Below are 17339 nucleotides of genomic sequence, written 5' to 3' on the forward strand. Positions count from 1 at the left end.
AGGATGCTGCTGTATAACTTCTCAAAGACGGCTAGGATGGGTGGCTTTGCAGAGTGTTCTACTGGGCTCCAGCAAGTGGATCTGTACAATGACAGGCGTGTTTTACTTTCAAGTGGCCTGAAAGTCCTTAACTTCACCAGCAACTGTTAAAAAGATCCTAGACATGTCTGGCAGTGGGGGTGGGGGGTCTTAGCTTCTCCTGAGAACAATGCAATAGGGTCAGCAAAGCTACTTCCAATAACCCCTTTTGTCTGCTCCCTGGCGTGTGGCTATTCATCTTTTTCTTTTGCTTCACTATGTATTTGGTTCCTACCAGAATCTAGACACATTCAGTACTTGAGTATTCCAGTGATAACTCAAGGGATAAAACCATAAGTAACTTATTAGGGCCATGTCAGAAGCCTTCAGTTCAGCTGGAAAAAATGGAGAACAGGGATTTGAGATGGGGCCAGTTGCCACAGTAAGAGAACACAAGTCACGTTTTTATTAGCTGAGTCTTGTAAAGATGACCACATGATCTAGAGCACAATTAGATATAATCCTGGCAAGAAAGTCCAGCTGTGGGCTAGCCCGGTTGAGATGAATGCTGCTCTTACAGAAGGTTTCAGATTCGTACCGAGAAGGGTCGGTGCACGCCATGCAGGTGGTTCGCGCCGCGGGGTCCTGGGCGCTGCGCACCTGCTCTGCTCTCCGAGGGGGGTCGTGACCGGGGCCCTGGGACTGTGCGCTGTGTTCCCGTGGGAGGCAGCGGAGCAGGCGGCCGCGCGATGCGGCGGCTTCAGCATCTATTCCCCACTCCGGGGCAGGAGGACTCCCTGAGGTGGGCAGGAAAGAAATTTGAGGAGATCCGCATCGCACACATCCAGGCATCCTGTAACACTCAGATCCGGGTCATATCTGCCACCACCCAACCACTCGCTCGCATGTCCTGTGGCGCACAGGGGTTTCGGAATGCCAAGAAGGCCATCGTGTCGCCGCACAGAGGCAGCCATAGCTGCAGTGGCAAAAGCCTCCGGGAACGGGGTGACACAAGTCGGCGTGGTGGTGAAGGGCCTGGGGCCAGGACACCTGTCAGCCATCAAGGGGCCGACCGTGGGGGGCCTGGAAGTGATCGCCATCGCAGATAACACCCCTATCCCACACAATGGCTGCCACCCCAACAAGGCCAGGAGGCTGTGAGGGAGGCCAGCTCCAGGGAGCAGTCAGTGAGTGGCTGCAGTCTAGATGGGCATATTGAGCAGTGTGGCTTGCCCTCAGCCCTCCGCTCAGAATCGAGGCTGTAGCCGCCAAATAACAATAATCAGGCTGAGAAACATGAAGTTTCCAAAAATCAGTGAAAATCCGTATTTTGAAGGAAATGCATCAGTTTTCCCTTTTACACCAAAATTTATATTTTCCAGGACCCTTTTGAAATCCCTCTAAGTTCTTACTAGATATTTGCTGAGCACAAATGTGTGGACACCTTCAGCGTTGACATTGTACACAGTTCCTCTTCTGATGCCTGAGGCTAGTGAGAACAAGAAAACCCAAGTGGAGTGTTAGCACAAGCCCGCACATCAGGATTTTTTTCCCTTGTGGAGAAGCTGTGGTTGTGAAGAGTTGAGACAACTGGGTCATGAGCACCTTCTGCCTTGGTCATTACAGAAGCAGAATTTAGAAGTATGCATGGTCAAACAAAATAAAGCTAATGAGCAGAGACGAGTAGTTGCTAGATCAGTAGAAAGAGCCCTCCGTGCCAGAGGGGGGCCAATCTGCTAGAATTCATCTCATGCCATCAACTCAAATTGATGGCAATTGGCTGCCTGGAGTGAAATGCCCAGCAGACCTAGTGGGAAAGAGGTGGCTTTCAAATGAGCAGTTTACTTAAGAAGCAAGGGTAATGACACAAGGCATGCATCTGTTAATCTTTCACTATGGTATCTTCTAATATTGACATGTTTATGGAAGAAGGCATGAAGTGGAGATGATGTGCTGCCCGGGGTCTGCTTGTTCCTAAATCTGGCAGAGCCTGACAGTCAGCTCTTCAGGCAGGTGAATGCTCTCAGGAAGCAGGCATATTTAATCTGTCTTCATCATGGTCTCAGTAACCTCAAGAATCTTTGCTCTTGAGTACTTCTGTATGTACTATCAATTACAATTTAACTTCTAAATTTAAGCTTTAATTGACAGACTGGAGTGATCAAGCTGGGGTAACTAGCATGTACATCACATCAAACACCTAGGGTTTGTGTTGCAAATGATCAGGATGGCTCTTTTAATTCTGTATACTCAAGTTCATCAAGAATAGGAAGGAAGGCTTCTGAGAGACTTAGTTACTGGAAATGGTGAAAATCCAGTTTCTGGGACAGTTAGCTGGATGATTTGGCCACTAGTTACATAAACTTTATTCCAAGACACGACCATTTAAGATTTCTTGTTAGTGACAAGTCATGGCCACAAACTTCATCTTTTGACTTTAGCATAACTTCATGTAGGTTATACCAACCAAATGAGCTAATGTACAAAGTACATAACCATTGCAGAAAGACTGGATTTCTTGAATAATTCATGCTATTTGGATCAATGGAAACTTTAGAAACGTGGCAATTTGTATGAATTTCATGTTATTGATTTTTGGCAAGAATGTAGCATTCACTCTTGCTGATCTTCAGGCAAGTTCTGCAGTAGCGCTTGAGTTTGAATGTATCTAGCTGCAGATTTAAACTTTACCCACACATCTTGTTAATGAAGTGAGCGCTAATGTAGTTAATCCCTTGCTTCAACGTGAAAGCAATGAATTTGAAGAACCTGGAGTTTCTTCTTGCCTTAGTTATTTGAAGTGTCATACTTCAAGTTGAACTAGCACAGGAAATAACAGTGGCTTCTGGCTTTGGCAGTTTGTATTGTAACTCTCGTGAGCAAGTATCCCCAAACTGAGTCATAAGAACCATGTGCCTCATAACCACGTATGCGAAGTAACTTTCTCCAAGAGAGGAGAAAACTTTTACATTGTGGATTTAAGAGAACACTGAAGTACTGATGGCTCAGCAAGCTGAAGCTCATTTGGAGGCAGCGATACAATGGAAAAGAATAAACAATAGTTGGTGGCAGGCATACAGGAGGAGGCAGAGAAGAAAATTATAATCAGAATTTGCATTATGCTGGGTGATTGGATTAGGCAATATGGAGCCCTTGACAGATGACCTGAACATAAAGCATCAGGCTAAGATTCCATTGAAAGGCTAAGGTTTTCACAGCACAAAGCAACTTGGGGTAAAGCATTTCACAATGTGGGAGACGAGACTTTTTAGTGGCCACCAATCCTTCCCATTCAAGTAGAATCACAATCTTCCTTGTATGGACTCTGCAAAGTGCTGAAATGGCAAACAGGATTTCAGCATCTGTAACACAGAAGCATCTTAAAGTGAGAAAGTGTTGGCTCGGATACCTGTTCTAACTGATGGAGGATAGGAGGCTGTATTAGTTTCCTAGTACTGTAATGAATTAACGATAATCCTAATGCCTTCGAACTTACTTGTAGTTTTCTTTTTCTTGTATTAGAAAAAGTCTAATTCTTTAATCTAGAAGACTCAATAGACTTTTGAATTAACTTCATGTATTTGATAAGCAATTATTCAGATATTCAGTAAATACTGTCAAAATGCCTATTTTCTGTCCTGGATATATATTTTTTTATCATTTTATTGTAAATTCCATAGGCTCCTGGCATTTACTTAATCCCCTCCCCAATACCCCCCCAAACTAGTTCCTCCATATCATTACTAAAACATAGTTCTTCATACAGTCGTATGTCCATCATTGTGGGCATGGACAATGGCAGAGAGTCCAGCATCCTATTGTCAAGATATAGTCAACAGTTTCATTGTAAGTCCATCCTTGGAAGTAGAAATCCATACTACATTGTATCTTCACATCTGGATATGTTAGTCTCCATTTCACAGCTACTGTACATCCCCTCGAATGAAAAGTCATAATACAAAATCAACAATAGAAATTAAATAGAAATTTACAATGCCATGAAGTTAAATGACATATTACTAGATATGGCAGTCTCCATTACACAGCTACTATACATTCCCTTAAATTAAAAGCCACAAAAACAAAATCAACATCAGGGAGAAAGAAATTAACAACACCATGAAGTTAAATAACATACTACTAAATGACTAACGTGTAGCTGAAGAAATGAAAATCAAGAACCTTCTTGAAGAAAATGATGCTGCTGTATGATCTACGAGTCATTGATTTAATCAGAAGTGCTTTGAAGAGATGAAACTAACAGAAAACAACAAAACCCATGATCATCAAGCTCTCTTCAACTGAACATAAGGAAAAGATCCTTAAATGTGCACGTGGAAAAAATCAATTGACATATAAAAGAATGCCAATTAAGCTCACAGGAGATCTCTCACAGGAAACTCTACAGGCAAGAAGAGAATGGAGTGACATATTCCAGATTCTAAAAGAAAAAAACTGTCTGCCTCGGATAACATATCCAGCAAAGCTTTCGTTTGTCTTTGAAAATGAAATAAAATTCTTCCACAATAAAGAAAAGTTAAAAGAGCATTTGCCTGTTCCAAACCTGCCCTACAAATGATACTTCAAGATGTTCTCTTGACAAAGAGGAATAGCACCTACCAAAACCAAAGGCAAATGGGAGGAACATCCCAGTAAAATGACAATAGGAGACTAAACCAATGAGCAAACCTTTCCTAAAATGACAGGACCAAAGTACCATCCATACGTATTAATCCTGAGTGTAAATGGCTTAAACTCAATCAAACGTCATAGATTAGTAGACTGGATTAAAAAACAAAACCCATCTATTGTTTAGAAGTAACACACTTCAACAAAAATCAGCACAAACTTATTTGTAGTTTTCAAGGTCAAAGTTTGAAATGGGCTGACAAGGCTGCAATTCTTGAAAGCTCTGAGACTGTCTCTCCCCATGTCTTTTCTGGTTCCGTGGGCAGCTGTTGTTTCTTTTGGCTGGTGTTTCCCTCCTGGCTTCAATGGCTCTGACCACTCACATTTCCTTTGACCCAGGATCTTCTGACTCTTTTTTTTTTTTTTTTTTTTTTTTCCATAGCAGAAATCTGTTCTATTTTATTGTGTTGTTGACAATCTTTACATAGTTAATTACAGTTAAAGAAAGAAAAAGAAAAGAAAAAAAAAGGTTCAGGGGGATAGGGAAGTGGGTAATACTATTATGTCCACATTGTTTCCATCTTGTATCTGAGGTAAAGGGGGATATTGAGGGGGAAGCCCCACCCAGTTTCCCGCCCACCCCGAGTCCCGGATGTGGGGCATGCTCTGAGATATGTGCTCGAGTGGTGTTAATAGTTCTCCGGTTATGAATCGCTGCCAGTTTCACTCGATGAGGTCGTTCTGACTCTTTATAAAGACCTTTATGGTTAGATTGGCTCAGCTGCATGAATCCAAATAATCAATCAAAGTCCTTACCTTAATCATACCTACAAAGTTTCACTGAAGCAAGAGATGCATATCTAATTTGCACGGGCATCTTTGGAGCACCGATTTTCAACTGAGGCTAAATATGAGTGTATGTGGTGTCCCATCTGAGTCGGCAGCAATTATACTACATGTGAGCAAGACCAGCTTGGCTTTTCTAGTTCAGACCCAGATGCAGCTTTTACAACTAGCTGCTTTTCTCATACCAGGAGAATTGATTCCTTATGTTGAACCACATCCATTTCATCTTCTAACCTAGCTCTAAATATTTTTTAAAATGTTAAATTGAAAAATGAAAGAACTATTAATTCCATATCCTAAATGATTCTCCAGTAAATACTTAGTTGCTTCTCTTGATCTTTATATTACTTTCTGGAAGTATAACTTTAAATGCTAAGAGGCATTTGGGACCTTATCACGGTGCCTTTGGAAATTGCTGACTTCTTACTCTCTGAAAATGAGATGCTTGAAAAATATTTGCTTATTTACCCTCTTAGAATTGCAAAAGGCTTTGGTCACTGTCTCCATGGTGATTTTGTATCCATTAGACATTTATGGACTAATCTGTTGCAATGAAATCCTTCCTTGTTGCTTGAAATTTGTGAAGCACTGACCTCTGTTTCATGCTCTATGGAATTCCAGACATCTTGAGACAGACCTACAGCTCTCCAGGAATTCTGATAAAGTTTAATGCATCGGGCTCACTGGGGGAATAGTAAGAGGTCTTTCTGGTTCTTCATCAACTTACATACTCCTGACTTGCACCTCAGGCTCCTGCTGAAAATTTTACTTTGCCTTGTTGTAGGTCATTTCCTTCTTCAACTTTACCTCAAATATCAATCCCATTGATGGGAAACTAAGCAAGCGTGAGGTTGATCATTCATCACATTTCTCTATCGTAGCCTGTCAAGATAACAAAGATTCTGTCTTAAGTTCTCTCTGAGTATAGGAAACAGATTGATTCTTCTATTTGTTCACCACATACCCTAGCTAGCTCCAGATTTTTTTGATCAGGTTGTGAGTAGAAAATATGCCTGCCAATTTGTTGAAGCTTGTCATACTAAAGGGTGTGTTCCTTTTATGTTTAGCCCTACCTTGGCAGTTAACTGGTAAGAATACAGAAACAATATTGTGTAATTTCTGAGACTAGTATAAAGCCATGCAGCCCCTGCGTGGGTTTTTTTCCTCTGGATTCTGGTTCTTAGCGAAGCCAGCCACCATGAGAGCAGAAAGCAGTTGAGACCACCCTATTGCACAGGTCATGAGTCAGTCCTCCACTGTCAGCATCTTCTAACTGGGTTTTCAGCACAGATCCTCCAGCATCATCCATCATGCAGAGGAGCAAATCCTCTGAAAGTGCTGCCGAGCAGTTCCAAAAGTCCTAATTATTGCAATAAAGACTTTAGCCCCATACTTCCAGACAAAACACTTCCAAACTCTGAAATTATGAGCGAAACAGGAAGATGGCATCATAGGCTGACTGTTGCAGAGTAGTTTGTCATGCAGCAATATTCACTAGAATAATTAAACAAAAGCTTGACTTAGTTGTCTAGCTGTGCTTCAATAAATTTCCCAATCACATGTGGCCTTACAAAGAAAAAACTCAACTCTTGCTCCTGGTTCTGAGGCATCGCTCTCAAGACGCCTGAACAGGGTTTTGGAGTCTAGGATGTTAGAGCAATCCATTACTTCCTTAGAATCTTTCTCCTCTGTGAAAGAAAAGGGACTAAATAAACCTGTATGATTTAATCTGCAGTTTAAAATTTTATAACTGACAATTTCAGGTTATTGCAATTGAGAAAAATCAGTAAAACAAATTGATACAGCATTTTCCAGAAGAAAGTAACTACTCTCCTAGTGTAATAGTTCACCTTCTTCAGAACTGAACTTTGTGCCAGGCTTAGAAAACAATGAAGTTATCATAAAGGTTTCTATTGAACTGGAAACTTGAAGCTTTTAAATGATTACAGTGGTTAGGTAAAACTTGCCTAATTCCACTGGCATTAAGAAAGATGTTATTTGAAACTCAGTGTGACATTTACTTGAATTATTCATCATAAAGTCATTCCTTTTTTTTTCTTATAAAATCTGAACCCTTCATTTTCCAGGTAAGATACACTTTCTCCTGAGTGCAACCTTCCTAAAGATGGAGACAATGCATGAGTAGTGATCCACCCCCATTCTCTGGGTACGTTGGAAGAAGGACCTTCTAATTTTTCTCATAGCAAATGCTAAATAATGCTTATTTTCCCCCTCTTCTTAATTTTATGATGCAATTCCATAGACTCTGGGAACTCCCTTACTCCCTTCCTAAATCCCCTCCGCCACCTGATTTCCCTCGTATTAGTCTTACATAAGCAATCATAATCTCATCATTCTGTCACTTAAGTATTGTGAAATTCCAAATACAATGGCAGACAGACCAGTGTCTTATTTTCCAGATACATCCAACAGTCTCACTGGGAGTCCATTGCTGATTTGGAAGTAGGGATGCATAATGAATTATCTTCACATCTGGATATGATAGCCTATTACAGTTACTATGAGTTCCTTTAAATGAAAAGCCATAAAACAAAATCAACAGGAATAAAACTTCAAAAATCAACATGAATTGAAATAATCTGCTACTAAATCAATGTGTCGGTGAAGAAATAAAACAAGGAGAAAATGATGCTACTATATAATCTGAAGAATTTGAGAAACTATTCTGAAGAAATGAATAAATCAAAATGCATGAGTTCCAGCAAAAACATACTGAAGGGCTATTGATCTTATTTGCATGAAGGCTGCCGTAGAATATATGGCTTTTGTCCTTTTGGGATTGAGTTGTTTCACTAGTTGGAATGACTTGGTCACTGCAATACTTGTAACTCTTACATTTCAGCACTAGTTCTGTAATGAAATGCTGAATATGTGACATACAACTTTTACAAATAGGAAATGTTTTTGAGTTAAGTCATGGTTGCTTGCTACACTACATTTCACAAATTGTGCGGTCAATCTTTGCTTCCCAAGCTTTTCTTACTACTTGTGTAGAAGTTTAGTTTGAAATAATTCTGACATAAAGATCTTTCCTTCTGTAAGAAGGGAAATATTGAAGTTTACAGAAAGTCAAGGGAACATGGTAGAGAATGTAGATTATTCAAAACCAGGTGCAACTTGTGAAGAGAGCTATTTGAGTTGGGTTAGGAAATGACAGACTAGGATTTTTAACTCTGTGTTCTCAGTCTGGAACTGCAGTACTTCTTAGCCCTAGTGTTTGGGCCTGTTATCAGATCTCATTTTCTCCTGGGCCTCTCTGTGATAGGTAAGTTTATACCAATACATACATCTTAACCTTGCCATTAAAACGACCACTCAAGTCTGAGCACTGTGCCACAGCTTGGTAAAAGTGGAAACTTTACGTCTTATAATTCAGAGAGCCTCTACAAGGGCATAACTGGCATTCAATAAGCTATGTGCTTAAAATGCAATCTGATACATTCTGACATGTACTTGGCATGGGGTCATCACCCCAGTCAAGATTGTGTACAGACAAGTGGTAGCAATGTTCACAATCTTCCCCAAGTTTCCTGACAGCCACAAATCTTTTGTCATGGATTCATTTGTTCAGATTTTCTTCCTTCTATTATGTGCACTGCTATCTCATTCCTTCATATTGCTAGGCGTTACTCTATGAATGAGGCACTATGTTAATTCACATGATAACTATTTTTTCTCAGACTTTGGTACTAATCTAGATACTATACACACTCACGTAAGAATACTGGTGTGTGACAGGTCAAAATTCCTAGACTCTGCTTGGTTCTGATTTCAAGTCCAAATCCTTGAGTCTTACCAAATGCTGTTTTTCGTGCCTGGATCTGTCTCAGCATAGACCTTACCTATTACAGAAGCATTTCCCTGATGTCATCAGTGGATTGTTTACTGCTCATCAAGGCCCTCTTGCAACACAAATTACTTTGCCCATTTCAAGACTTAACACTTGCCTTGTAACTGCTGCTTTATGTCTAATTTCCTCAGGAATGTTGAAGGATCACTAACCCATCATGAAACCCACAGAATTTATTGTCAAATACAGGCTTTTAAAAATAATTGGGTTAGGGTTAGTCATTCAATAGCATGTTATTAACATTTTTCTTACTATAGATTTTGTTTTGTGGCTTTTCATTTAAGGGGATGTATAGTAACTGCATAATGGACTCTCATATTCAGATGTGAGGATGCAAATGCAGTATGCATCTCTACTTCCAGACAGAGATGGACTCCCAATGAAACTGTTTACTATATCATGACAATAGGATGCTGGACTCTCTGCCATTGTCTATGCCCGCAGTGATGGACATATAACTCTGTATGAAGAACTTATACTATAGCAATGACATAGGGAAACCCAGTGAGGGGGGAGGGAACTGAGGGGATAAGGGAAATCCCAGGGCCTGTGGAACTGTGTCATAAAATAGTTATGAGAATGTCCTTGAGTTCTGCTGACAATGGAAATGGGTTTTTTTTTTAAGATTTATTATTGGAAAGCCGGATATACAGAGGAGGAGAGACAGAGGAAGATCTCCCATCCGATGATTCACTCCCCAAGTGAGCCGCAACAGGCTGGTGCGCGCCGATCCGAAGCCAGGAACCTGGAACTTCTTCTGGGTCTCCCACGCGGGTGCAGGGTCCCAATGCATTGGGCCGTCCTCGACTGCTTTCCCAGGCCACAAGCAGGGAGCTGGATGGGAAGTGGAGCTGTTGGGATTAGAACCGGCGCCCATCTGGGATCCCAGGGCGTTCAAGGTGAGGACTTTAGCCGTTAGGCCATGCCGCCGGGCCCAGTGGAAATGTTTTTCCAAACTTTCAGTTAAGTTAACCTATGCAACACTTGCATTTGTCTTGTGAAATTCTAAGTAGAAAGCCTAGTTAAATCGGCCCAGACACACCTGCACAGAAATAGATGCATCTTTAATTTTTATTCAGGCAAATTCAAAGAAATCTTTCATCCACCCTAGCTGGCTATGACCAGAGCTGAGCTGATCTGAAGCCAGAAGCCTCTTCTGGGTCAGCCACATGCATGCAGTATATTCCAAGGCTTTTGAGGCCATCCTCCACTGCTTTCCCAAGCCACAACCAGGGGGAGCTGGATGGGAAGTAGCGCAGCCAGGATGCAAACTGGCACCCATATGGATGCTAGTGCTTGCAAGGAGATAACTTCTATATAACTATCAAAATTCAGACATTAGTACTGATGAAACACTGTTAAATCATCTTCTGAGATAGGGCTATTGAAGGGAGTAATAACATTAGACTAATGTGGCTATTATCTTTTGCAGTCCAGAACCTTTCTAGAATCCTCCATTATTGATTTTTCTGTACCCTTTTGCATTCCTCTCATCTCTGAAATCCTCAGGCTGGCTCTATTTTTTTTGAAAAATTTATTTTTTCAGAGTTAAGGTGACGGGGAGAGCCAGATCTTCCACCAACTTGGATTCACTTTCACAGTGGCTACAATATTAAGGTGTGGGCCAGCCTGAAGCCAGGAGCCTGGAGTCCCATCCGGGTCTCCCATGTAGGTAACGGGACTAACCATCTTTTGCCTTCCCCAAATTCTAGCTAAGAAAGAGAATGTGGGTATCATGTGGGATGCTGCTGTTAAAGTGGCAGCTTACATGACTGCATCCCAACGCAGCCCTGGCTTTATTCCTGGCATTGACTCGAATAGACCAGTTATTTCTAGTTCTTTTTTTCTTTATCACTTCCATAGACTCGTGGGATTTCCCTTAGCCGCTCCTCTATCCCCCCCCCAAGTTCCTCTATATCACTACTAAAACATAGTTCTTCATACAATCATATGTCCATCACTGCGGGAATAGACAATGGCAGAGTCCAGTGTCCTATTGTCATGATATAGTGAACAGTTTCATTGGGAGTCAATCTTTGGAAGTCGAGATGCATACTACATTGTATCTTCACATCTGGATGTTAGTCTTCATTTCAGTTACTGTACATCCCCTTAAATGAAAAGCTACAATACAGTCACAATACAAAATCAACAACAGGAAGCAAAATAGAAATTTACAATGCAATGAAGTTAAATAACATGTTACTAGAAGTGACAGTCTCCATTACACAGCTATTACACATGCCCATAAATGAAAAGCCGCAAAACAAAATCAAGAACAGGAACAAAAAATAAGTTAACACCATGAAGTTAAATAACATGCTACTGAATGATTAATGTGTCACTGAAGAAATGAAAACCAAGAATCTTGAAAATGATGCTGCTGTACGATCTGAATCATTGAATAACTAAATCATAAAACTCGTTTGAAGAGATGAAATTAAACATCAAACTAGTATTAACTTGAATTTAAGAAATAGCACTAGACTAATTTTTCTGGAGAATCAGTAATTATGGAGCTGCAATAATGTCTTCAGCACCTTCAATCAAGGGACAGAGGATGTTGCATTGTCACAGGATTGGTGTTAGCATTGATCAGGTGCTGATTATGGTGTTTCCCAGGTTTCTACTCTATAAAATGTCCGTTCCCTTTTATAAGTAACTTGTGATGAATTATTTTGATCTATACAACCTGTGTTTGCCATTGAACTAACTTTAGTATCCAATGTTAAGTGTCATCATTTTTTTCCCTGTTAAGATTTTAAGGTAGCCTACTACAAGAAAAATGGTTCACTTGTAACAGCAGGGACTCAGATTCGTATCTTTACTGAATATAAACACTTACATCTATTTATATTGAAGTTTGTTTTGATCCAGATTTGACCAGTGAGTTCCTTTTCAAGCTTTATTTAATGGATGTATCCTCATCTCTGCATTGTCCTATGTACAGGATAGCTTCCCAGATCTATCCTATAGTTGAGACCCAGAATCAGTCATTTTCCAAGGTTATTTTGCTTTTTAGAGAACATTTAGGAATCAGACAGTGGATGTACTCTTGTTACTTCTGTCAGTTCTTAACAGAGAAAGTCAGAATGTAATATACACAAGACTTCTATATAAGAAGTCTTCATCACTTTAAGGTTAAATTAAATGATAAGGACTAAAATATGGACCTGGCTTCTCAACACAGGCTTCTTCAAACTCAAGATTCTTGATTTATTCCCAGCCATAGTCCATTACCAAAGACATGAGGGGAAAGGGAATTTAACAATGTCAACACTCCTCTTATTGGGTATTGAAATATTTTCAGGATAATGAAACAAGATCAGAAGAATTAAAATCAGCACTATAATGTGGAAGCCTAATGATTTCTCACCCAAATTCTCAAACTAGCATTCGTAGGAGGACCAAGCAGTAGCATTGTTGAGGTGGGACTCTCTGGTAGAACTTCTCTAGGGAGGTTCATGCTAAAGCTTCGGCTAACTCTTTAAAACACTGAAAACACTGGAAAATCAACAAGCAAATGCCATGAGTACTCAAATATCTTTTGCCCTGAACTTCGCTCTTGACCCATCTGCTTACACTGACTTACCCACCCCTACCTCTCAGGAGTCATTGCTTGGATTATGTTTTATCTATCAGGATATTACTGAAAAAGCCTAGTTTCTTCTACTTCAACTATTTAAATCAATGCTTCAGGATCTTGATTCTTTGTTTAAAATGTCCATTAAGTGCTTGGGTGTTTTTGCACCTGATGTGGACAGTTCTGTAATCCATGAAAGTCCATTTATATTCAAATGATTACTCAAATATGAGCTAAAATGTTGGCAAGGGTTTCTGTTCATCATCAGCTTTCTTCAATTAGAGCATAAATAAGATTTTCCTCACAAACTAATGTGGATGATCTGCCTATGAGTCTTTTTTGAAAGCAAGTTGTTCAGTAATCTGATTTTAGGGCATTGCTCCCAAAGACTTGTCACAAAGCAATTGTGACTTGCATTCTTCCAATAAAGTTTTGTCAAACTTATTTGGTCTTCAGATTTTACACAATTTGTGTTGCTCTGACAAGGTTTTCCTTTTACATCAATGATTCTTTTTAGTGCTTCAAACTAGCGTTGTAACATAGTAACATGAGTTTATTTTAGGGTAGAAAAGTTAATCTGTAGATATTTTGTCAGTATTCAATAGCATTTTTAATTGTCACTAATTTTTAAAGAGCTCTTAACAAACTAAGGACAGTGTAAGATTTTCATATTACACTTATTTGGCTTTCTAGGTTACTCATATCTACACTGGTATGGTACATGTCTATAATTAATGACCTAATATGGACACACTATTAATTGAATCCCATAGTTGACTTGAATCCCTTTAGCTTTCCTAAATGTTCCTTTCCTGTGCTGGGATCCCACCCAGAATACCATCTCATGCTTAGCTGGGATGTCTCAATTTTCTGTGTTTATGACCTTGACCCTTTGAAGAATACTCAAGATATTTTACAGAACATTTCTCCATAAGTGCATGTTTTTCTTATGGTTACCCTGTTTCTTTCTTGGAGTTGACACCACAAGTGAATGATGTTTTCATCATATCGAGTACATGTTATCAGCATGAATCTGCAGTCCTAATTGAAATTGATCTTGGTCATCTTGCTGTGAAGTATATAGATTTTGCTTCTAGTGAAGTTACACCCCGCTCCTCCTTTGTATATTGTACCCTTGGGAAAGAAATGGTACCAGAGGCCATCTCTGCATCCTGTTCTTGAGGGTGCTGGACTGTCCATACATGACTTAATCTGCATGTGAAACTACTTAACATCAGTATAGTTTTGAATTTTTATTTTATACTATGGACTAAAAAACAGCGCTGTCTTCTGTTTAATTTCACTTTGGTCATTGGAATCTCTTTAAATTGTCTTTGACATTACTCTCAGTTGGATTTTGACTTTGGACTTTGGCTCAGGTGCACCTTTGGACAGGATCCTGAAGAGGATGCATTTACATGTTCCAAGCTGCTATGTGTGTGATAAACTTGTTGCAGCAGCCACAGAGAACTTACACATCCCTGCAGCGCTTATACCACAAGGTGCTTCTGATTTAAATCGTGCACTTCCTATACTAGTCAGCATGCTTTTCACGGTGGTGTTTGTAAGTAATTCTGAAGTGCTGAAGAGGTTTGTATAATGGAGCAATATACTTGGAGAATGGCAATCGGATTCTCCCTCTTGGAGAAGGGAGCTAGCAATCTGAACTGGAAGAACAGAAGATGCTGCATAGATTTGTATTCAAACATAACACAGAATCCTGAACTCATGGTTTGAATTTAAGGGCATTTCTTAAAATGCTTGTTTCAAAGCCCATTTGTTCTAATATTGGAAGCAGCCACTGCAGCTTTCTAATGCTTACTTCTTGATTATTTTCCTTTTGTTAGACTGTCATTGTCATATTAAAAGTGGCCATATTTAGGCCTTACTGTACAATGCTCTGTAAGAATTTTTCCATTCTTATATAACTGAATCTCAGTGTAATTTTACCCAATTGTCTGATATTTTGACCTACAAATTCCAGCCACTTTAGAAACTTACAATCCCAACTATCGCTCCTTTGGCTTAGAGTCCCACTCTGGCTGAGGTTTTCCCTTTCTGCAAGACTGAACAACCAAAAAACCGATGCCTGACGTGTGTTCTTTCATCTATTTTTCCCATTTTAGAAATAACACATTATCCTATCCACTATTTCCCAAATGTTCACAGTAGCTGGGTATGGGACAAATTGAAGCCGGGACTCTTTCCAGGACTCTACAGGTTACAAAAGACAAACTGAATTTGAAGTGAATTAAGCATGAAAGGGAGCATAACAGCTTCTATCACCAATATGGGATGGTGCCTCAATTCAGTTATACAATTGAGAATCTTATTCTGTCCATGTTGAGCTCTTACCCTTGTATTGGCCTTATTGGCTGACAATCAGAGTGCAGAAGTTCCTGGGTTATTTTCTGTTAGCTTAGCAAACAAGCCCGCAAAGAGAACTCCTCGGCCAGTCAACACGTGATTGCTGACACCTTGGGACATACGGAATAGGGAAATATAGTCGATGCTGAACTAGTTAGTCTTCATCCCTCAAATTACTTCTTGGTGACAGAATAGACACGAACAAATAATGCACAGCTCCAACTCCCAAATAGTACAGGATAATGCAATACAGAACAAATGTGAGGCATTTTTTGGTTATCCAAGAAGGCTTATATTTTATTTGCCAGAATATTCAACTTAAGCTATGCAACATTGAGACTAAGGCAGCCAATGAATGTTCTAGGAAAGCATTTAAAGTGGAAAGAATAAGTAGTATATGGTCTCTGAAGTTGGAACCACCAACTGAGGTATAGAGCCAAAGTAAATGTCAATAACAGATACACAAATGAAAATTTGGGAATATGATTACAATGGCTTTATAGATCATTATTAAATCTGGGTTTACTCTTGATTTCAATGAAAATTATTAGAATATAGTCACGAAATAGCATGTGATACTTTGGAATGACAGTTCTAAAGGCTGTTTTGGAGGATTTTCTATAAATGATCTGGGACTGAGAATTACTAGCCGAGCTTGAGTGGCATGCTTGTCTTCAAATTAAGCTGTATAGCCAGAGTAGTGGAACACTGGCTCATCTCAGATCGTCTACTCCTAAAACCAGTTTTGAGGTCGCCTGCATTTGTACAATGAGCTGAAAGTAGGGAGTGACTTTTCCATAAGACAAACAATAAAAATACATGTTTTGTTCAACCTGAGCAAAGAGTGGCTGCCACCACTTGAGTCGTAGAGCCTTACTGTGTTCTAGAATATTGCACTTCCTGCCAAGAGTGTTCCCCTCCAACTTCAAGAGCAGCATTTGAAAACAAGGCACAAGTCCAAACAGACCACTTTGGATTCTAAAGTGATAAGCAAATATAGTGACTCATCAAATAACACTAAACATATTTTCACTTGTTTTTATTAACAATGGCCTTGGGCTCGGTGTGGTAACTTAGTGGCCGAAGTCCTCGCCTTGCATGTGCTGGAATCCCATATGTATACTGGCTCTACTCCCGGCTGCTCCACTTCCCTTCCAGCTCCCCGTCTGTGGCCTGGAAAAGCAGTTGAGGACAGCCAAAGCCTTGGGATCCTGCACCCAAGCAGGGCACCTTGAAGCTCCTGGCTTCTGGCTTTGGTTTGGCTCAGCTCCAGCTGTTGCAGCCACTTGGAGGGAGCCAGCGGACAGAAGATCTTTATCTTCTCTCTGTATATCTGCTTTTCCAATAATAAAGAAATCCTAAAACAGTGGCCTGAAGAGGGAATATTACAGGACAAAATTTTCAGTGAGTAGAGATTAACATCTTTACATTAATACTATAGCAAAAATATTCCCTACAGCAAATTCAAATATATCCTGCATTCTTTAGTAACTTTAACTTTGAATTTTCAATAAAATTCTAACTTTTTAGAAGTTCCAATACAATAAATCGCTATTTACTCCTGATAATTAAGTGACACTGCCAGTAAGAATGCAACATATCCTCTGTAAACACCATCTCTTCCTGAAGGTGGGAAGAGTTACCGCTGCATCCATCAAGGGAAAAGGGGGGAATGAAATCAGATTAAAAAACCTTGGATCATGGCATTTTGGTTTTAGGGAAAGTGAAAGTTTAAGTTTGAAAAACTGAAAGTATAACCAGGAAGAATTTCACTCTTCATAGTATTTAGAATTGTACAACATAAGGGGAAAACCTAGCTTCATGGCTGGGAATTTTTATAAAACTCATGAATGCCTGGTTCTTTTTTATGCTATCTCTGCTCCCATGGCTAAGGATAGATTATGGATAGTACGGAACATTTTAAAAATAAAACGCATGCTTGAGGTGTTGGTGATACTGGTGTTCCATTTGCTGAAGACCCGTGTCTAATGGCCTGTAGCATCTGATTGCTAACAGGTGTCATTG

At 39.9% G+C, this 17339-nt stretch overlaps 1 pseudogene; it reads left to right on the forward strand.

Moving 5' to 3' along the window:
• Positions 1–579: 579 nt before the first annotated feature.
• LOC101528038 (small ribosomal subunit protein uS11m-like) lies at positions 580–1179 on the forward strand (annotated as a pseudogene).
• The last annotated feature ends 16160 nt before the right edge of the window (positions 1180–17339 follow it).

The sequence above is a fragment of the Ochotona princeps genome, chromosome 9 (genome assembly GCF_030435755.1).
Source record: "Ochotona princeps isolate mOchPri1 chromosome 9, mOchPri1.hap1, whole genome shotgun sequence".
In the NCBI taxonomy this organism is placed as follows: Eukaryota; Metazoa; Chordata; class Mammalia; order Lagomorpha; family Ochotonidae; genus Ochotona; species Ochotona princeps.